This window comes from Triturus cristatus, chromosome 5_1 (assembly GCF_964204655.1).
Source record: "Triturus cristatus chromosome 5_1, aTriCri1.1, whole genome shotgun sequence".
In the NCBI taxonomy this organism is placed as follows: domain Eukaryota; kingdom Metazoa; phylum Chordata; class Amphibia; order Caudata; family Salamandridae; genus Triturus; species Triturus cristatus.
The window spans coordinates 901,419,149-901,439,094 of NC_140587.1; the positions used below are offsets into that span (position 1 = coordinate 901,419,149).

General features: G+C 39.1%; 1 long non-coding RNA gene across 1 annotated transcript in view; it reads right to left on the reverse strand.

Annotated features, from left to right (window-relative positions):
* Nucleotides 1–3,280: 3,280 nt before the first annotated feature.
* Nucleotides 3,281–19,946, reverse strand: part of LOC146831582 (uncharacterized) — a 55,950-nt gene continuing 39,284 nt past the window's right edge. Inside the window, exons 2-3 of the long non-coding RNA XR_014961592.1 lie at nucleotides 11,045–11,189; nucleotides 3,281–8,850 (exon numbers count right to left, since the gene is read on the reverse strand). This is a non-coding gene — a long non-coding RNA (uncharacterized LOC146831582). The remainder of the gene's footprint in view (nucleotides 8,851–11,044; nucleotides 11,190–19,946) is intronic.

The window sequence follows — 19,946 nt, forward strand, 5'->3', positions numbered from 1 at the left end:
AACTCCACCGTTATAGTTGGTTGAGCTAACTATAACTCGCACCCCAGCAATGCACTGCTGATGACGTCACATATTACATCATTCATGACATGGTCAGTGACATCACTGATGACATCACTGATGACATCTCAAATTACATCACTGATGACATCACTGATAACATCATCCAGTGAATGTGTTTTTCTTTAAAATTTAAATATGTATTATATATATATATATATATATATATATATATATATATATATATATATATATATATATATATATATATATATATATATATATATAGCAAGCTGTATTGAAGAATGAGTGGATGTATAAGTGTCTGGATGGAGGATTTAGTAGGTGTGTGACTCACTGTTTAAGCGAGTGATTAAATGTGTCTTACTGAATACATGGGTTAGTGACTAAACTGCATGAATGTCTGTATCAGTCTGTCTGTTGTTGTATAACCTGCTGTATTAGCTGGTCAGTAGCTCCACGGTTGTTTATATGGGTTACTGATTAGTTGCCTGAGTAATTGTATGGGAGACTGAGTGTGTGTGTGGTTGGATGGGGGGCTATGTGACTCTGTGCATAGATGTGTGAGGGGTTGATTGACTGGGTGTATGACTTTAAGAGTGCATGTGGAAACAGTTGTATGGGTGAGTGAGTGTGTGTATGGATGTGTTGGTGAGTGAATGGATGTCTCAGTGGTAGATGTCCAAGTAAGTACAAAAGTAAAAGACAGTGTATGTGAGAGTTGGAGTATATAAATTACTATATGTGAGAGTCAGTCATTGTGAGAGTGGCTGTATGGATGAGTGTGTACTTGTATTAGTGATTATATAAGAGAGTAAGTATGCGTTAGTATCTGTATGAATAAATGAGGTAGTGTGTGTATAACTGTGTAGGTGAGTAAATGGAACTGTGATTGATTATTTACATGACTGACTAGGATGGGTGCATGACTGACTAGGAAGAGTGGTGGTGTGTGAGTGTGTGTATAGTTGTATGAGTGCATATGATAGTGTTGTATTAATCAGTGACTACATGTATGAATAGTTGTATGGGTTAATGAGTGGATGTGTGTGTAGACCTAGGAATCAGTGAGTGCGTTTGCAGTAACTGGTATTGGTGTGTCGATGGGTTTAAAAATGATAGTCTGTATTTTACAGGGGGTGTATTAAAGGTTATATTAGGGTGTGAGGAGGTGCATCAGATTTTCACGTGGATGATGTCATCAGTGATGTCATTTGAGATGTAATCAGTGATGTCATCAGTGATGTCACTGACCATGTAATGAATGATGTAATATGTGACACCATCAGCAGTGCATTGCGGGGGCGCGAGTTATAGTTAGCTCAACTAACCATAATAGCGGAATTTCTATGGTTTTGTATGAGTGAAATTTCCAACTAACAATACCTTCCCTGAAACCTATGTTTTTTTAAGTGAATTTCAAAGGTTTTTTAAATGCTAATTTGTAACTATAGCGTCCCTGAAACCTATGGTTTTTTCAGTGAATTTCAAAGGTTGTTTAAATGCTAATTTCTAACTATATGCTCACTGAAAGCTATGATTAATAATAATAGCAGATACTTGTGTAAGTAACTAGTCCATTCCATCAGTCCATGACTAGTAACTGGAATAATTACAGTGCTGCAAACAGAGTGCATGGTGAATTTATAAGTGCTTACGTATTACCTGGATGGGTTGATGGAGAAGTGCATCGGACTCACAGGAGGATTCCTACACTGCATGGGTAATAACTTCGTATTTAGAGGAGTGTATCAATAGTATATAGGTGGTTAGAGGTCTGCATGGATAGTGTACAGAATATTGTAGCTGTACTTGTATTAGTAAATTAGTAATTAGGCAATTCCATAAGTACGTGACTAGTAACTAGATGATTATAGTGCTGTAAAGAGAGTACATAGTGTATTTATAAGTGCTTGGGTATTAGTGGACAGATTGCATTAGTATATAGTACTGACTGGGTGACTGGAGATGGGAATGAGGAATGACAGTGTCTCAAGGGGCTTGTAAATCTGCCCCATAGTATATAATACAAAGGTCAAATATATGACCACCTTCTTTCGAACACAATTTTCCAAATGCAATATGAAAGAACAGAATCAATAAATGAATCCATAATTACCAACATCTTCCCAACTGCCCGAATGATGTTTCTGAAAATATTTCCATTAAGTATATCGAAAATAAATTTTTGAATTCATATACACAGCTTCCCAATAGCCCGAATGATGTTTCTGAAAACATTTGCAATGAGGATATCCAAGATAGACTTCTAAAATCATATTCACATGCTTCCAATAGGGTGAATGATGTATCTAAAATCAATTGTAGTGGAAATATCCAAAATATAGTCAGTAATTCATGTTGATATCTTCTCAGAATGTTGGCATCAAAAATATTAATTATGAATTTGGTTATTCATTAGGCAACCAAAATGTATACTCTAAATGTGCATCATTACTATAGTGTCCATCTTTTATTGCATTTTAAATATACAGTATAGTGTCCAGATGTTGAAGTAGTTCCATCGTGGAAAACAATAGCCACTATTTTAAAAGTACTTCCTGAAATTGAAACTTGACCTGCGACAACATTTTTAATTTTGGTTTCCAATTTTGTTCCATATGCTCTACAACATTGCAGCATTAAAATAATATATTGTCCACATCTTTGTATAAATAATGTTGACAACATTTCTGATTTGCACTGAGTACATTCCATATGTTGATTAGCTGATTTTACTAAATCGTTGAAAGACACTGTTTTCAAATCTGGCATTGTCAAATATATGAATCGTTCAGTGTCTATTTTAGTAGCAGATGAAAATGAACAGCTGTCACATGTATGAACCCATCTGTAACATAGTCCAAACAGATTTTCAATTTGTATAACTTCATCTTCTAATACTGCAAGCATAAACATAAGAAATTCTTGCGCATCTTGCTGTACATTTTGTGTAAATTGTGAAGATCCAGAACATATATCCAGAAGATTCCGCACATCAGAAGCAGTATGGATTTTCGTTTTATCAGTTTTCAACTTCTTAAAAATATAATGTAACAAAGAACAAAATCTTTTTTCTCGATTTTCCATAATTGCATGCTGTAGATTTTTTTTTAAAACAACGTTGATAATTACATTAGCATAGCAGCTGATACCTGAACTATTTTCAAACTGATATCCTACACTATTAGCAACCGTGTTCCCTTCTATTTTCTTTCCAGACTCATCATTCTTTTCAATTCTTTTTTTCTTTGCAACCTCAGTAAAATCATTATCATATTTTTGTTTTGGACGTATTAAACGTTTTTCATAAATAGGATATTCACCTAAGCTGGGAGCATGGAGTCTTCTTAACCTATTGTACTCTTTTACACAATTTACATCTGCACTAATCTTGTCTTCATCAAAATCAATCAAATACAATCCGGATAACTTTCTTACTCGAGATAATGCAACATATGCCATACCCTCCGTAAACAAAGAACTTCTAATATTTACCAAAGTACTGTCTACACTTAAACCTTGAGATTTATGAATAGTCACTGCATATGCTAAACAAACAGGAAACTGTTTTCTACTAACATACAAATCTTTAACAAGCAAGAAACGAACAAAGCAGTGTCCAATCTGTTTCACCTCTTCAATCTGATCAAATTTAATCTTCAAAAATTCCATTCCATCTCTATTTGCATAGCTAACAAAGTCAACAACTTCCCCCATTGCTCCATTTGGTAATCCTTCCTCAACATCTAAATTACGCCGTAATATTACCCAGCAGTTTAGAGATACATATAAGGTCTTTTCCAAACCAGCAGTCTTAGATATTGATTTTTGCAAAGAGTCTAATTTTAACTGCAATTTCTCTGACTAAAGAATAGTGACTCCTTCATGTTCTATTTTTTTAATAGCTACTATTTTCGTTATCGATTCATTCACCAGTTTCAACACTTGTTCATTGAATGTAGAGCATTCTTTCAGTGTTGGAATAAGGCAAATTATTGATTTCTTATCTGCAATTCTTTGGTAGATTGTTTCAGCTGCATTATTTTCTTTTGGAAACAAGTTTCTTAGTAGCCGACTTTCTAAAGCATTTTTTCCATCCTTTGTTAAGACACCTTTCCTAATATTTTGAAGAATATTTCTATAATCTTCATCATTTGCTTGTCTCATATTCTTGATAAGTTCCTTATATTCAAAATACCTCCAAATGTTCACATTTCCAATACTTCCCAAAGATTTTTTAGTGTCTTCACGAAGAAGGGTTTTAAAAACTGGTTGGCCTTTCACCGGTGTGAGTTGTAATAGATCACCAAATACAATTACAGATTTTCCTCCAAATAAAACATCGTCATTTATTTTTAAAATCTGCTGCATCCTCAAATTTACAAACGCAAGCATTAGGTTTGAGACCATGCTTACTTCATCAATTACCAGAAGTTTCATTTTCTTCAGTACTCTTGAAACTGCGAAACAAGCTTCTCCAGGTAGCTTGTGGTATTCAAAATTATTTTCATGTTCTACTGGTAACATAAGTAGACGATGTAATGTAATCCCTTTAATGTTGTGTGCTGCTAACCCAGTTGGAGCAGTTACAAGATAAATGTGAATCCGTTGTTTTCTGAAGATAACTTGACAACATTTAATCAAGAAACGTTCCCCGTTCCAGCTTGTCCACTGATGTACATAAGAATAGGTCTAAATGATGTACATTGGCAATCATTCTTTTCATGATGTAATCCATGTTGTATCTGTTGTGTAACTTGGTGATATATTTATTTCTGTTCAGTATTCAAACGTTCCTCCAAAGTTTCCAAATCAATATTCTCCTGTTGTGCTTGCTGCATCACCGTTTCCACTTCACTCATTGCTATTGCCGCTTCATTTTCAAGTATGGCTTCTCCCAGTGGATCTTGACTTTGTATAGCAGAACTCTGATTATCTGGAGAACTATCTCTAGCAATTTCAGCTGCAATAGTTCATTCTTGATTAATCTCTTCGTTCAACATTTGTAGATAATTTGAAACAATTGTACATTCAATGCTATCTTTACATGCATTGAAAGAATCTTCATAGCAGTCAAAATCTCCAAGTATTTCTATTTCAGTCCGCCAAGGTTTGAAGATTTGCAGAAGAGCTAAATAGAAAAACTCTCTTTTATCTGGAGTATCACAACTTAATTTCCTCTGATTAATACAATTTCCTTTGTCATGCTTTACCAAACATCCTTCAGATCCAAGTAAAGCGTATTTTCCTTTATTTATTTTTACTGTAACATTTTTTTTAAAACTATAATGTTGTAGTATTTCATTTAGACATATGTTTTCCAGCTATTTGGATAGTATGTATCCAACATATTTGATTTCAGAATATCTGTACTTTCTGGTTCATTCAGTGCCAAGTATTCAATTTCAAAACTCGATTTCGTGCTGCCGCAAGGCCTAGACTTATCCAGACTGATTCCTCTTGACGTTGAATATAAACTTGCAGTTGTCAATCGATCCGAACATTCGTAGGATCCAATTTCTTGATCTGAAAGCATCTTCAAGCTGAAGCTGTACAATGTTTTGTTAAGTGTCATCTCCTGTGAAATTTCCTCCCACATTTCTTTCAATTCTGTCTTCTCAGACTTGGTAATATATGACGTGAAATTGCGAACAATAGCAATTGAGTTATCTGCAACATGTTGTATGTCCATATTTGCATTCCACATCTTCAAAATCACCGGATTGTAATCATTAATGTACTTCGATTCTTCTGTTCTTTTTATATTAGAAATATTTTTGGGTGATTTTCGAATGATAGTATGCCTCACTGCTGACATAAAACTGTTCATTCTCCCTTTGGAAATTACTGGACGTGGAAAGCCAAATCGACATTTTGTGTAAAATGTATCCTTTGACTTATATTTCCGTCTGCAAATTTTCCACATCAATGACTCTGAAACCACAAAACTTGCTGTCTTAAGATATTTTTTCCTCCTGTTTTCGGAATTGCACAGGCAACATACTCTTCAATAGAAGATAAAACAGTCTCATCGGAATCAGTTTCAAATGTGGGTGAATTTTTGATCCATAAAAGCATATGTATATGAGGAGCACCTCTAGCTTGGTATTCTTTTCTCCCAAAAAAATCAATAACTTCGTCAATAGGTGGATTTGTTTTTTATTACAGATGAAAGACATCATAGCTTCAAGTCTATGATAAAAATATCTGCAGACATTTACAGGATCTAGCAAAAACAGTTCTCCAGGTGTCTTCAATTCAATATTTTCTATATTTGAATTTGCTTCTCATAGAAAATCCAGTAAATCATCCCATGTGTACTCAGCACAGCTAAGTGTAACAAACCACGTAGGGGTTCCTAAGTTTCTTAACATACATTTTAGTTCCCCATGACATCGCTACCAATATTCATTAGTGCCACGTTGACATGCCAACAAATTAATTAACTGTGATTCTAAATGTTCGTCTCTTTCTTCAACTTTGTCTATAAATTCCTTTTCAGAAAAATGTGAAAGATGCGTTCCAGTTTTTAATATATGGTTGACTGCATATGAAAGTGGAGACAGATCACTCTCAAATAAAAGATGAAACAAATATGGAATACACTGAGGAAATCTTGGTTCTTCTGAGTACAGTCGTAAAGTACGATATTCTGAAGCTGGAATCTGAACTGGTCGTTCATCATGTCGTCCACCTTTTCCAGTAAGGAACAGCTGTGGAAAACAACGATCTTCCAAAGTTTTTTCCCACACACTCATGGGAGTTCCTTTTGCTTTTTTTAACTGGAACAATTTAATAGTACCTCCTATAAGTTATTTTGAATGTAGAGGGTGTATAGTATAATGTTCATAAATTTCTTCTTTTCTGGAATTCTCAACTTTTTTTATTTGTCCACTTGAAATATGTGTTTCATCTTCTTAAATCATTTCTTCTTCTTCTACATTTTCTACCCTTTAAAGTACATATTGTTTTGCACCAGATATTAATGTAGCCTTTTGGACTTTCGTGACATCTACATATCTTGCTATTTTTTCCGACTCTTTGTGGGTACACCATTAACAAAAATGACTACAGGTTCAGTATCCTCTCTTTCTACACCAACAGTTTCAACATGTTTCTTAAAATCTAAAGGTAAATACACAACTCTTCCTTTTAAACCTCTTTGTGGATCTGTTAGAGGCAACTTACCTGTTTTAGGCGTCATACAGATTATAGCCGGAAAAGGGTGCACAGATTGTATAAGGATGGCCTCATATGTATTTAAATCTTTAAGTTCAGGAGGTATAGCTACTAATTCTAAGTCATTATGGAAAGCTCTAGCTGGCATTTTGTGTTCTTCTAATTTGTTGTAACAATATTTACAAATACATTGTACAGTACCTAACTCAAAGCGACCTTCCACAAACAGATAAGCAGCAAATTCTTGCCATTTATCATTGTTTTCGTTTTCACTTTTTAAAAACACATCCACATTCCTGGCTTGAATTTTATAATGAGTAAGTCGACAACAATTACAAACATAGTTGGGATTTTCACCAGAAACTACTTTAAACTTTGTTATTTCTTTTTCAAACTTTACATCAGTACTACCTTCCATCTCTTTTTTAACACCTACACTTATCAAACTCTCACTTTCTCTACACTCCTCTTGACCAGCAAAGAGACGTAACTGTATATCATCACAATGTTTTTTACATCCAACACTGAACCATGCAAAAAAGCTGTATTCATTTAATTGAGACATAATGCGGGACTTTTCATGTAGTATAATCTTCTAACTAACTTTCACATTTCGGAATGATGTACTGCTAACATTCTTAAATTATGAAAACAACTTTGACACACTTTCCTAGAAAGACAAGCCAGAGAATGACCTTGCAACCCTGTATTTTTTCTCACTTTGCAAGGATCCAGTCCTTTTAATATATTAATCTTCTGTTTCACAGTTTTTCTTCCATATTCTCTTAAGAAATTTAGTAAAATATCAATAGATTGTTGACGTATACTACAAATACTACTACAATCCCATGTACACACTGGAGCCTGGGTATTTCTCCCTTGAACATCCTCAGCTATTACTTGTTCAACATTTCTAGGAACTATCTTTTCTTTATCAATTGGACAACCATTTTTCACTTCATTACAACGACCACAGGTATCAAGTGCATGCAGTAATCTATTTTGTTGAAAATAACTTTCTTCATTAAAAAAAGGTTCTGTACTAGAAGTATGCTTCCATTCCCCGGAAAATACTTTACAAAAATTAGTTCTATTCACAATTCATTTTCTTTTACATTTGTCCTTCATATGCTGCATTATTGTATTTAAAGTCTTTTATCTTTTTAAAATTAAGATAAACAATTTTCTTTTCAATTCAAACGCATTTTCAATTACACTTAGAATCTCCTATTTTTTCTGTAAAATGCTGATCTCCTTTTTTATATATTTCACATTTTTTTTGTAAACTTTGGAGCACTTTTATAGATTCTATTTCGAATTTCTGAAAATTGTTTCTTCCTGCTTCCAACATAATTATTTTTCCGATAATCCAATTTTCCACTTTTTTGTACATTTTTCTTTTCCTTTTGTTTCACTGTCCTTGTTGTATCTGTCTGTTCTTTATTTTTTAAATTGGAAACAGTTTTTTTAAGTTTTAAAAAAATAATCTTTACTTCTCTTACCAGAACACTTTTTCTTTAAAGATCCATGTTGTAGTTGATCTAATTCCTCTTTTCATTTTTTTTAAATGAACCTCTTTTCTTTGTTCTCTTTTTCTTTGCTCTTTTCTTGTCATTTTTACTCTTTCTTGATAATTATGCAAAATATCTGTAAAATAGGAAAAGTTTTGTAAACAATTTAATATAATTAAAATAATTATATATAAATATTCACATGTATATCTATAAAAATACATACAAAGAAACTAGATCAATAATTTCAGCAATGGAACAGTGCTACCTGCATAATTGTAGTAGTGGATTAGTAGAGTGAAATATACTAGAGCACAGCATTAGTAGTACACACCTAATTGCAGAACTGCATGGTTACAACCTGTATCATTCCATGAATACATGGCTTGTGACTAAAAGATTACAATACTACAAGGAGAGTGCCTGAGTGCATTTATAAGTGCTTAGGTATTGGCGGAGTGATAGGATAAGTAGATAGTGCTGAATGGGTGATTGGAGAAGTGCATAGGACTGACAGGAGGATTCCTACACTGCATAGGCACTAACTGGATATTTAGAGAAGCGTACCAATACTGTGTAGCTGATTAAAGGTCTGCATGGATCGTGCACAAAATATTGTAGTTCTACTTGTGTTACTGGCTAGGCCATTCAATTAGTACATAACTAGTAACTGGAATGAATACAGTGATGCAAACAGAGTGCATGGTGAATTTATAAGTGCTTAGGTATTGGCAGAGTAATAGGGTAAGTAGATAGTGCTGGATGAATGATTGGAAAAGTGCATGACACTGACAGCAGGATTGCTAAACTACATGGCACGCAGAGGGACACCTGCGGGTCGGCTAGCAGAGGAACAGCTGCGGGCCAAAAATTATAGTAAAAAGTATGGGCCGTTGCCTTGCAAAGAGATAGCTACGACCGGTAATGTTGGAAGAGGGAGCATGAAGGGAATATCTCACAGAGATAGCTGCGGTATATTTCTAGTGTTGGATTGCAGAAGTACAACTGCAGACCCGACGACTCGCAGATGAAGAGCTGCGAGCCGAACAATGGTTTGCAGAGGGAGAGCTGCAAGCTGGCAGGCTGGCTCATAGAGGTAGACCTGCGAACCGACTGATTGGCTTGTAGAGGGAGAGCTGCAGCCCGTGGGCTTACAACAATTACAAACATAGTTGGGATTTTCACCAGAAACTACTTTAAACTTTGTTATTTCTTTTTCAAACTTTACATCAGTACTACCTTCCATCTCTTTTTTAACACCTACACTTATCAAACTCTCACTTTCTCTACACTCCTCTTGACCAGCAAAGAGACGTAACTGTATATCATCACAATGTTTTTTACATCCAACACTGAACCATGCAAAAAAGCTGTATTCATTTAATTGAGACATAATGCGGGACTTTTCATGTAGTATAATCTTCTAACTAACTTTCACATTTCGGAATGATGTACCGCTAACATTCTTAAATTATGAAAACAACTTTGACACACTTTCCTAGAAAGACAAGCCAGAGAATGACCTTGCAACCCTGTATTTTTTCTCACTTTGCAAGGATCCAGTCCTTTTAATATATTAATCTTCTGTTTCACAGTTTTTCTTCCATATTCTCTTAAGAAATTTAGTAAAATATCAATAGATTGTTGACGTATACTACAAATACTACTACAATCCCATGTACACACTGGAGCCTGGGTATTTCTCCCTTGAACATCCTCAGCTATTACTTGTTCAACATTTCTAGGAACTATCTTTTCTTTATCAATTGGACAACCATTTTTCACTTCATTACAACGACCACAGGTATCAAGTGCATGCAGTAATCTATTTTGTTGAAAATAACTTTCTTCATTAAAAAAAGGTTCTGTACTAGAAGTATGCTTCCATTCCCCGGAAAATACTTTACAAAAATTAGTTCTATTCACAATTCATTTTCTTTTACATTTGTCCTTCATATGCTGCATTATTGTATTTAAAGTCTTTTATCTTTTTAAAATTAAGATAAACAATTTTCTTTTCAATTCAAACGCATTTTCAATTACACTTAGAATCTCCTATTTTTTCTGTAAAATGCTGATCTCCTTTTTTATATATTTCACATTTTTTTTGTAAACTTTGGAGCACTTTTATAGATTCTATTTCGAATTTCTGAAAATTGTTTCTTCCTGCTTCCAACATAATTATTTTTCCGATAATCCAATTTTCCACTTTTTTGTACATTTTTCTTTTCCTTTTGTTTCACTGTCCTTGTTGTATCTGTCTGTTCTTTATTTTTTAAATTGGAAACAGTTTTTTTAAGTTTTAAAAAAATAATCTTTACTTCTCTTACCAGAACACTTTTTCTTTAAAGATCCATGTTGTAGTTGATCTAATTCCTCTTTTCATTTTTTTTAAATGAACCTCTTTTCTTTGTTCTCTTTTTCTTTGCTCTTTTCTTGTCATTTTTACTCTTTCTTGATAATTATGCAAAATATCTGTAAAATAGGAAAAGGTTTGTAAACAATTTAATATAATTAAAATAATTATATATAAATATTCACATGTATATCTATAAAAATACATACAAAGAAACTAGATCAATAATTTCAGCAATGGAACAGTGCTACCTGCATAATTGTAGTAGTGGATTAGTAGAGTGAAATATACTAGAGCACAGCATTAGTAGTACACACCTAATTGCAGAACTGCATGGTTACAACCTGTATAATTCCATGAATACATGGCTTGTGACTAAAAGATTACAATACTACAAGGAGAGTGCCTGAGTGCATTTATAAGTGCTTAGGTATTGGCGGAGTGATAGGATAAGTAGATAGTGCTGAATGGGTGATTGGAGAAGTGCATAGGACTGACAGGAGGATTCCTACACTGCATAGGCACTAACTGGATATTTAGAGAAGCGTACCAATACTGTGTAGCTGATTAAAGGTCTGCATGGATCGTGCACAAAATATTGTAGTTCTACTTGTGTTACTGGCTAGGCCATTCAATTAGTACATAACTAGTAACTGGAATGAATACAGTGATGCAAACAGAGTGCATGGTGAATTTATAAGTGCTTAGGTATTGGCAGAGTAATAGGGTAAGTAGATAGTGCTGGATGAATGATTGGAAAAGTGCATGACACTGACAGCAGGATTGCTAAACTACATGGCACGCAGAGGGACACCTGCGGGTCGGCTAGCAGAGGAACAGCTGCGGGCCAAAAATTATAGTAAAAAGTATGGGCCGTTGCCTTGCAAAGAGATAGCTACGACCGGTAATGTTGGAAGAGGGAGCATGAAGGGAATATCTCACAGAGATAGCTGCGGTATATTTCTAGTGTTGGATTGCAGAAGTACAACTGCAGACCCGACGACTCGCAGATGAAGAGCTGCGAGCCGAACAATGGTTTGCAGAGGGAGAGCTGCAAGCTGGCAGGCTGGCTCATAGAGGTAGACCTGCGAACCGACTGATTGGCTTGTAGAGGGAGAGCTGCAGCCCGTGGGCTTACAACAATTACAAACATAGTTGGGATTTTCACCAGAAACTACTTTAAACTTTGTTATTTCTTTTTCAAACTTTACATCAGTACTACCTTCCATCTCTTGTTTAACACCTACACTTATCAAACTCTCACTTTCTCTACACTCCTCTTGACCAGCAAAGAAACGTAACTGTATATCATCACAATGTTTTTACATCCAACACTGAACCATGCAAAAAAGCTGTATTCATTTAATTGAGACATAATGCAGGACTTTTCATGTAGTATAATCTTCTAACTAACTTTCACATTTCGGAATGATGTACTGCTAACATTCTTAAATTATGAAAACAACTTTGACACACTTTCCTAGAAAGACAAGCCAGAGAATGACCTTGCAACCCTGTATTTTTTCTCACTTTGCAAGGATCCAGTCCTTTTAATATATTAATCTTCTGTTTCACAGTTTTTCTTCCATATTCTCTTAAGAAATTTAGTAAAATATCAATAGATTGTTGACGTATACTACAAATACTACTACAATCCCATGTAAACACTGGAGCCTGGGTATTTCTCCCTTGAACATCCTCAGCTATTACTTGTTCAACATTTCTAGGAACTATCTTTTCTTTATCAATTGGACAACCATTTTTCACTTCATTACAACGACCACAGGTATCAAGTGCATGCAGTAATCTATTTTGTTGAAAATAACTTTCTTCATTAAAAAAAGGTTCTGTACTAGAAGTATGCTTCCATTCCCCGGAAAATACTTTACAAAAATTAGTTCTATTCACAATTCATTTTCTTTTACATTTGTCCTTCATATGCTGCATTATTGTATTTAAAGTCTTTTATCTTTTTAAAATTAAGATAAACAATTTTTGACAGGAGGATTCCTACACTGCATAGGCACTAACTGGATATTTAGAGAAGCGTACCAATACTGTGTAGCTGATTAAAGGTCTGCATGGATCGTGCACAAAATATTGTAGTTCTACTTGTGTTACTGGCTAGGCCATTCAATTAGTACATAACTAGTAACTGGAATGAATACAGTGATGCAAACAGAGTGCATGGTGAATTTATAAGTGCTTAGGTATTGGCAGAGTAATAGGGTAAGTAGATAGTGCTGGATGAATGATTGGAAAAGTGCATGACACTGACAGCAGGATTGCTAAACTACATGGCACGCAGAGGGACACCTGCGGGTCGGCTAGCAGAGGAACAGCTGCGGGCCAAAAATTATAGTAAAAAGTATGGGCCGTTGCCTTGCAAAGAGATAGCTACGACCGGTAATGTTGGAAGAGGGAGCATGAAGGGAATATCTCACAGAGATAGCTGCGGTATATTTCTAGTGTTGGATTGCAGAAGTACAACTGCAGACCCGACGACTCGCAGATGAAGAGCTGCGAGCCGAACAATGGTTTGCAGAGGGAGAGCTGCAAGCTGGCAGGCTGGCTCATAGAGGTAGACCTGCGAACCGACTGATTGGCTTGTAGAGGGAGAGCTGCAGCCCGTGGGCTTACAGAAGGAGAGATGCGGGCTGGCTCACACAGGAAGAGCTGTGGGCCAACAGCTATAGGGAAAGTTGCAGGCCGTCAGCTTGCAAATCATAGGTGCGGGACGGTGATGTGGGGAGAGGAAGAGTGAAGGGGGTATTTCGTACACAGAGACCTGTGGTATATTTCCAGTGTTAGCTGGCAGAGCTACAACTGTGGGCCTGATGACTCACAGATGAAGAGCTGCGAGACGACTGGTAGTTCGCAGAGGGAGAGTTGCGAGCCGGCGGGCTGGCTCATAGAGGAAGAGCTGCGAGCTGACTGGCTGCCTCATAGAGGAACAGCTGCGGCTCGTCAGCTTGAAGAGGGAGCGCTGCGGGCCGGCTTGCACAGTAACAGCTCCGGGCCAACTGCAATAGGGAAAGGTGCGGGCCATCGGCTTGCAAAGGCATAGGTGTGGGACTGTGATGTGGGGAGAGGGAGCGTGAAAGGGAATATATAGAGAGAGAACTGCGGTATATTTCCAGTGTGGATTGCAGAAGTACAAAAGCGAGCTAGCAAGCAGAGGAAGAGCTGCGAGCCGAACAATAGTTTGCAGAGGGAGAGGTGCGGGCTGGCGGGCTGGCTCGTAGAGGAAGAGCTGTAAGGCGACTAACTGCCTCATAGAGGAACAGCTGCGGCCCGTGGGCTCGTAGAAGGAGAGCTGTGGGCCGGCTCGCACAGGATCAGCGGCGGACCAACTGCTATAGGGAAAGGTGAGGGCCGTCGGCTTGCAACTCATAGGTGCGGGACAATGATGTGAAGAGAGGGAGCGTGAACGGGGTATCTCGTACAGAGACAACTGCGGTATTTTTCCAGTGTTGGTTTGCAGAGATTCAACTATGAGCTGCCTCGCAGACAAAGAGCTACGAGCCCACCAGTGGTTTGCAGAGGGAGAGCTGCAAGCCAGCGGGCTGGCCCATAGAGGAGGACCTATGAGCCGACTGGCTGGCTCGTAGAGAGAGCTATGGGCCGCCTCACAGAGGAACAGTTGCGGGCCGACTGGCTGGCTCATAGAGGGAGAGCTGCAGCCCGGCTCATAGAGGAACAGCTGCGGCTGAGTAGTATAGGGAGAGCTGCGGGCCATCGACTTGCAAAGGTATAGCTGTGGGACGGTTATGTAGAGAGAAGGAGCGTTAAGGGGGTATCTCGCAGAGAGAGAGATGCGGTACATTTCTAGTGTTGGCTTGCAGAGGTACAACTGTGGGCCCGAAAACTCGCAGAGCGAGAGCTTATTCCTAAAACCATGTAATCTTTCAAACATATGTCACGTCCGTTTTCTACCATTGAAACTGATAACCACCTTTTCTATACACTACAGATCCCACGAACATGCCCAAAAAAGTATAAGTGCTATTTTTATACTAGATAAAGCTCTATTACTTACTTTTTATAAACACTACTATAGGGTGCACAAAATAAAGAATATGAGATGAGGAGAGTAAACGGAGGTGTAATTCCTAAACTTTAATTATACCATTCCTTTGATATACGTATATTCAAGGGTTTCAGTGGGATAAAAAAATGACGGTTGTGTAAAAGCGGTAGCAGTGTTCAACACCGGTAAGATCCAGCCCACTTAAAGGCCTGCGTATATTCTGCACAGAGACACAACCTAACAATTTTCCTCACTTATAATAACAGTTACTTTACTAGTGTGAAAACTCGTACAGAAAATTTACTAAAACATTTTTTTTCTTTTTTATCTCTCTCACATTGATAAACTATCTCTTGTAAAGAAACGCCCAGCTCCACCTTTATTTTGTAAGAACGAGCAATAAATAACTCCTTTAGCAGCATCTAGTCACTAACTACTAACACGGTGCAGTATACCCAATCGTAAAGAACAAACACTATTTAGATTATATCTTAAAACATCATCAAATGATTCTAACCATGCATACATGCAGAAAGCAACATGTTTGTTTATCAGGATCAGGCCCTGGGCAGCCCCCCTTCTAATAAAAAAAAGCAGAAGCCAGCATCTCACCGGAATCCCCGCCCCCTCCCTGCACCACAATGCAAATGAACCTCCTGGTACATTCTGGTTTGGGGATTAAGCCCCCGTGAATCTTAAGGGTCCTTAGGGGCCATCTAGCCCACCAGGTACCTCCAGTAAGACCCACAAAGTGGGATTGCTGAGAGGTGGTCCGAGGACATGCCCTCTTTTACACCACTCTGCAAATGTACATCTTGGTGCACTGCTGTTGGGGCGATGAGGTCCTCTTTAGTCCTGAGGACCTCAGGACTGAAGTGGACTTCATCCCCTGAGCAGCAGTGCACTAAGTGGCCTGTTTCCTGAGTGGTGTACAAAGGGAGCCTGGCCTCAGACCACTCTCAGCAATCTAGCTGTGTGTGGCTCACTGGAGGTAACAAGAGGGCTAGTTGTCCCCAGGGACCCTCAGGAGGCAAGGGGACTTCATCCCCCAACCAAGAGCATGCCAGAAGGCGCGTTTGCAGAGTGGTGGGCAAAGGGGGCGTGGCCTGTGTCCACCTCTCAGCAATCCCACTGTGTCGGGCTTACTGGAGGTAACAGGTAGGCTAGTTGGCCCCTAACCACCCCTAGCAGCACAGGGGACTTTAATCCCCTCAGTAGAGCATGCCAGGAAGTGTGTTTGCAGACTGCTGGGCAAAGGGGGAGTGGCCTGCTATGAGAACTTACCAATGCTAATGTGTGGGACTTCCTGGAGGTCATAGGAGGGATAGTTGGCCCAAGGTTGTCCTTGGGGGCCAACCAACCCTCATGTTACCTCCAGTAAGTCCCACACAGTGGGATTGCTAAGAGGTCTTTGGAGGACATGCATCCCCTTTCTCCACCACTCTGCAAACCTGGCTCCTGGCACACTACGAGTTGCGGGATGAAGTCTTCTTTTCTCCTGAGGGACTTAGGGGGCCAAGAAGCCCTCCTGGTACCTCCTGTAAGTCCTACCTAGTGGAATTCCTGAGCGGTGGTCGGAGGCCCAGCCCCCTTTCTCCACCTCTCTGCAAATGTGACTACTAGTTAAAGAAGCGTTTGCAATGTAATAGGTTTTGCATTTGTGAGAGTTAGAGCTATTTGATTTGTAAATTTAAATGTGATTTATTAATGTTTCTTGGAGTGGAGTGGATGTAGGTTGTGTGGAGTGGAATTATGTGGTATGTTCTGCAGTGAAATTATGTGGATAGAATGTATGTGGTATTATGTTTTATGGAGAGTAATTATGCGGTATAGTAGTCTGTTGTGGAGTGATAACCATAGACGCTAAACTATAAACTCAATGAGACAAAAAAAGAAGGAACCACTGAGGAGCACTTCTGGACCTAGTGAGAGGTATGAGCAGGACCACTGGAATTGTGCAACTGTTTGGCTGCACCGACTTTTGCACAGTTATACAATTTCCGCATTTCCCACATAATCCATCATCTGCTGCATAATCTGCAGATTTAACAAAAAAACCTTGTTTCTAGCTCAACCGGCTGAAACGTTACCAAAAATGCAGCGACAAGTGTTACAGCATGGTGGAAGGCCTTTTGCAAACCTATAATGGCCACCTGTTACTTATTGCCAAAAGTGGGTATTAAATTGGTACTGATAGTGTGCAAACTTCTTTTGCTTCTTTCTGAGCCTCTCTTGCCTCTTTCTGCATTTCTGTTGCTTCTTTCTGCACCTTTCTTTTTCTGCACTTCGTTTGCCTCTTTCAGCTCATCTATTCTAGTTTCTGCACCTCTCTTGCCTCTTTCTGCACCTCTGTTTCCTCTTTCTGCACCTCACTTGCTGCTTTCTGTACCCCTCTTGCCTCTTTCTGCACCCTTTGTCCCTCTTTCTGTGCCTCTTTTGCCTCTTTCTGTATCCCTGTTCCCTCTTTCTGCACCTCTCCTGCCTGTCTCAGCAATAATCTTGCCTCTTTCTGCACTTCTCTTGCTTGTTGCTGCACCTTTCCTGCATCTTTCTGCACCTCTGTTGCCTCTTCCTGTACATCACTTGCTTCTTTCTGCACCCCTCGTCTCTCTTTCTGCACCTTTCCTGCCTGTTTCTGCACCTCTCTTGCCTCTTTCTGTACCTCTGTTGCTTCTTTCTACACTTCTCTTGCCTCTTTCTGCACCCTTTGTGCCTCTTCTAGCACATCTGTTGCTTCTTTCTGCACTTCTCTTCCTTACTTCAGCACCCCTCCTGCCTCTTTCTGTACCCCTCTTGCCCTTTGTGCACCTCTCCTACCTCTTTCTGCACCCCTCTTGCCTCTATGTGTGCCTTTCTTGGTTCTTTCTGCACTGTTCTTGCTTCTTTCTGCACCTCTTTTGAAAATTTCTGCATCCCTCATGCATCTTTCTACACCCCTCTTCTCTATTTCTCCACCTCTCTTGCTTCTTTCTGCACTTCTCTTACTTCTTTCTGTACTGCTCTTGCTTCTTTTGACACCTATTTTGGTATCCCTCTTACCTCTTTCTACAGCCCTGTTTACTTTTTCTATACCTTTCTTTCCTGTTTCTGGACCTCTCTTGGCTCTTTCGGAACCTCTGTTGCTTCTTTCTGCACTTCTCTTGACTCTTTCTTCACCCCTCTTGCCTCTTTAAGCACCTCTGTTTCTTCTTTCTGCACTTCTCTTGCTTCTTTCTGCAGCCCTCTTGCCTCTTATTGGACCCCTTTTACCTCTTTGTGCACATCTCCTGCTTCTTTCTGCACCTCTCTTGTCTTTTTCTGCAGTTCTCTTGCGTCTTTCTGCACCTCTTTTGCTTCTTTCTGCACTTTTCTTGCCTCTTTCTGTATCCCTCTTGCCTCTTTCTGTGCCCCTCTTCCCTCTTTCTGCACCTCTCTTGTCTCTGTCTGCACACCTGTTCCCTCTTTCTGCACCCCTTTTGCCTGTTTCTGCAACTCTCTTGCCTCTTTCTGCAGTTCTCTTTTCTCCTTCTGTACCTCACTTGCCTCTTTCTGCACTTCTCTTGCTTCTATCTGCACCGTTCTTCCCTTTTTCTGCACATATCTTGCCTTTTTCTGCACCTCTCTTGCCTCTTTCTGCACATCTCTTGTTTCTTTCTGCACTGCTCTTGCCTCTTTCTGCATACCTCTTGCCTCTTTCTGTACCTCTTTTGCTTCTTTCCTCAATTCTCTCTCCTCTTTCTGAACCCCTCTTGCCTCTTTCTGTACTGCGATTGCTTCTTTCTGCTACCCTGTTGTCTCTGCCATCCTGTTGTCTCTTTCTGCACTCATCTTCCCTCTTTCTGCACCTCTCTTGCTTCTTTTTGCAATTCTCTTCCTTCTTTCTGCACCTCTCTTGCTTCTTTCTGCACCCGTCTTCCCTTTTTTCATCCCTCTTGCCTCTTAATGCAGTTCTCTTGCTATTTTCTGCACCTCTCTTGCCTCTTTCTGTACCTCACTTGCCTCTTTCTGCACCCCTGTTGTCTCTTTCTGCATCCCTGTTGTCTCTTTCTGCACTCATCTTCCCTCTTTCTGCACCTTTCTTGCTACTTTTTGCACCTCTCTTGCTTCTTGCTGTATCTCTCTTGCTTCTTTCTGCACCCTTCTTCCCTTTTTTCCATCCCTATTACCTTTTTCTGCAGTTCTCTTGCTATTTTCTACACCGCTCTTGCCTCTTTCTGCACCTCACTTGCCTTTGTCTGCACTTCTCTTGCTTCTTTCTACACCTCTATTGCTTCATTCAGCAATTCGCATGCCTCTTTCTGCACTTCTCCTGCTTGGTTTTGTACCCCTCCCACGTATTTCTGCACCTCTGTTTCCTCTTTCTGTACCTCACTTGCTTCCTCTGCACCCCTCTTCCCTTTTTCCACACCTCTTTCTGCACCTTTCCTGCCTGGTTCTGAACCTCTCTTCCGTCTTTCTGCTCCACTCTTGTGTGTTTTTACACCTCTGTTGCCTCTTTCTGCACCTCACTTGCTTCTTTCTGCACCCCTCTTGCCTCTTTCTGCACCCCTATTCCCTCTCTCTGCACCTCGCTTGCATCTGTCTGCGCCCCAGGTCCCTTTTTCTGTGCCTTTCCTGCCTGTTTCTGCACCTCTATTGCCTCTTTCTGTACCTCTGTTGCTTCTTTCTGCACTTCTATTGCTTCTTTTTGCCCCCTTTGCGCCTCTTTCAGCACCTCTGTTGCTTCTTTCTGTACTTCTCTTCCTTCTTTCTGCACCCCTCCTGCTTCCTTCTGTACCTCTCTTGCATCTTTGTGCACCTCTCCTACCTCTATCACCACCCCTCTTCACTATTTCTCCACCTCTCTTGCTTCTTTCTGCACTTCTCT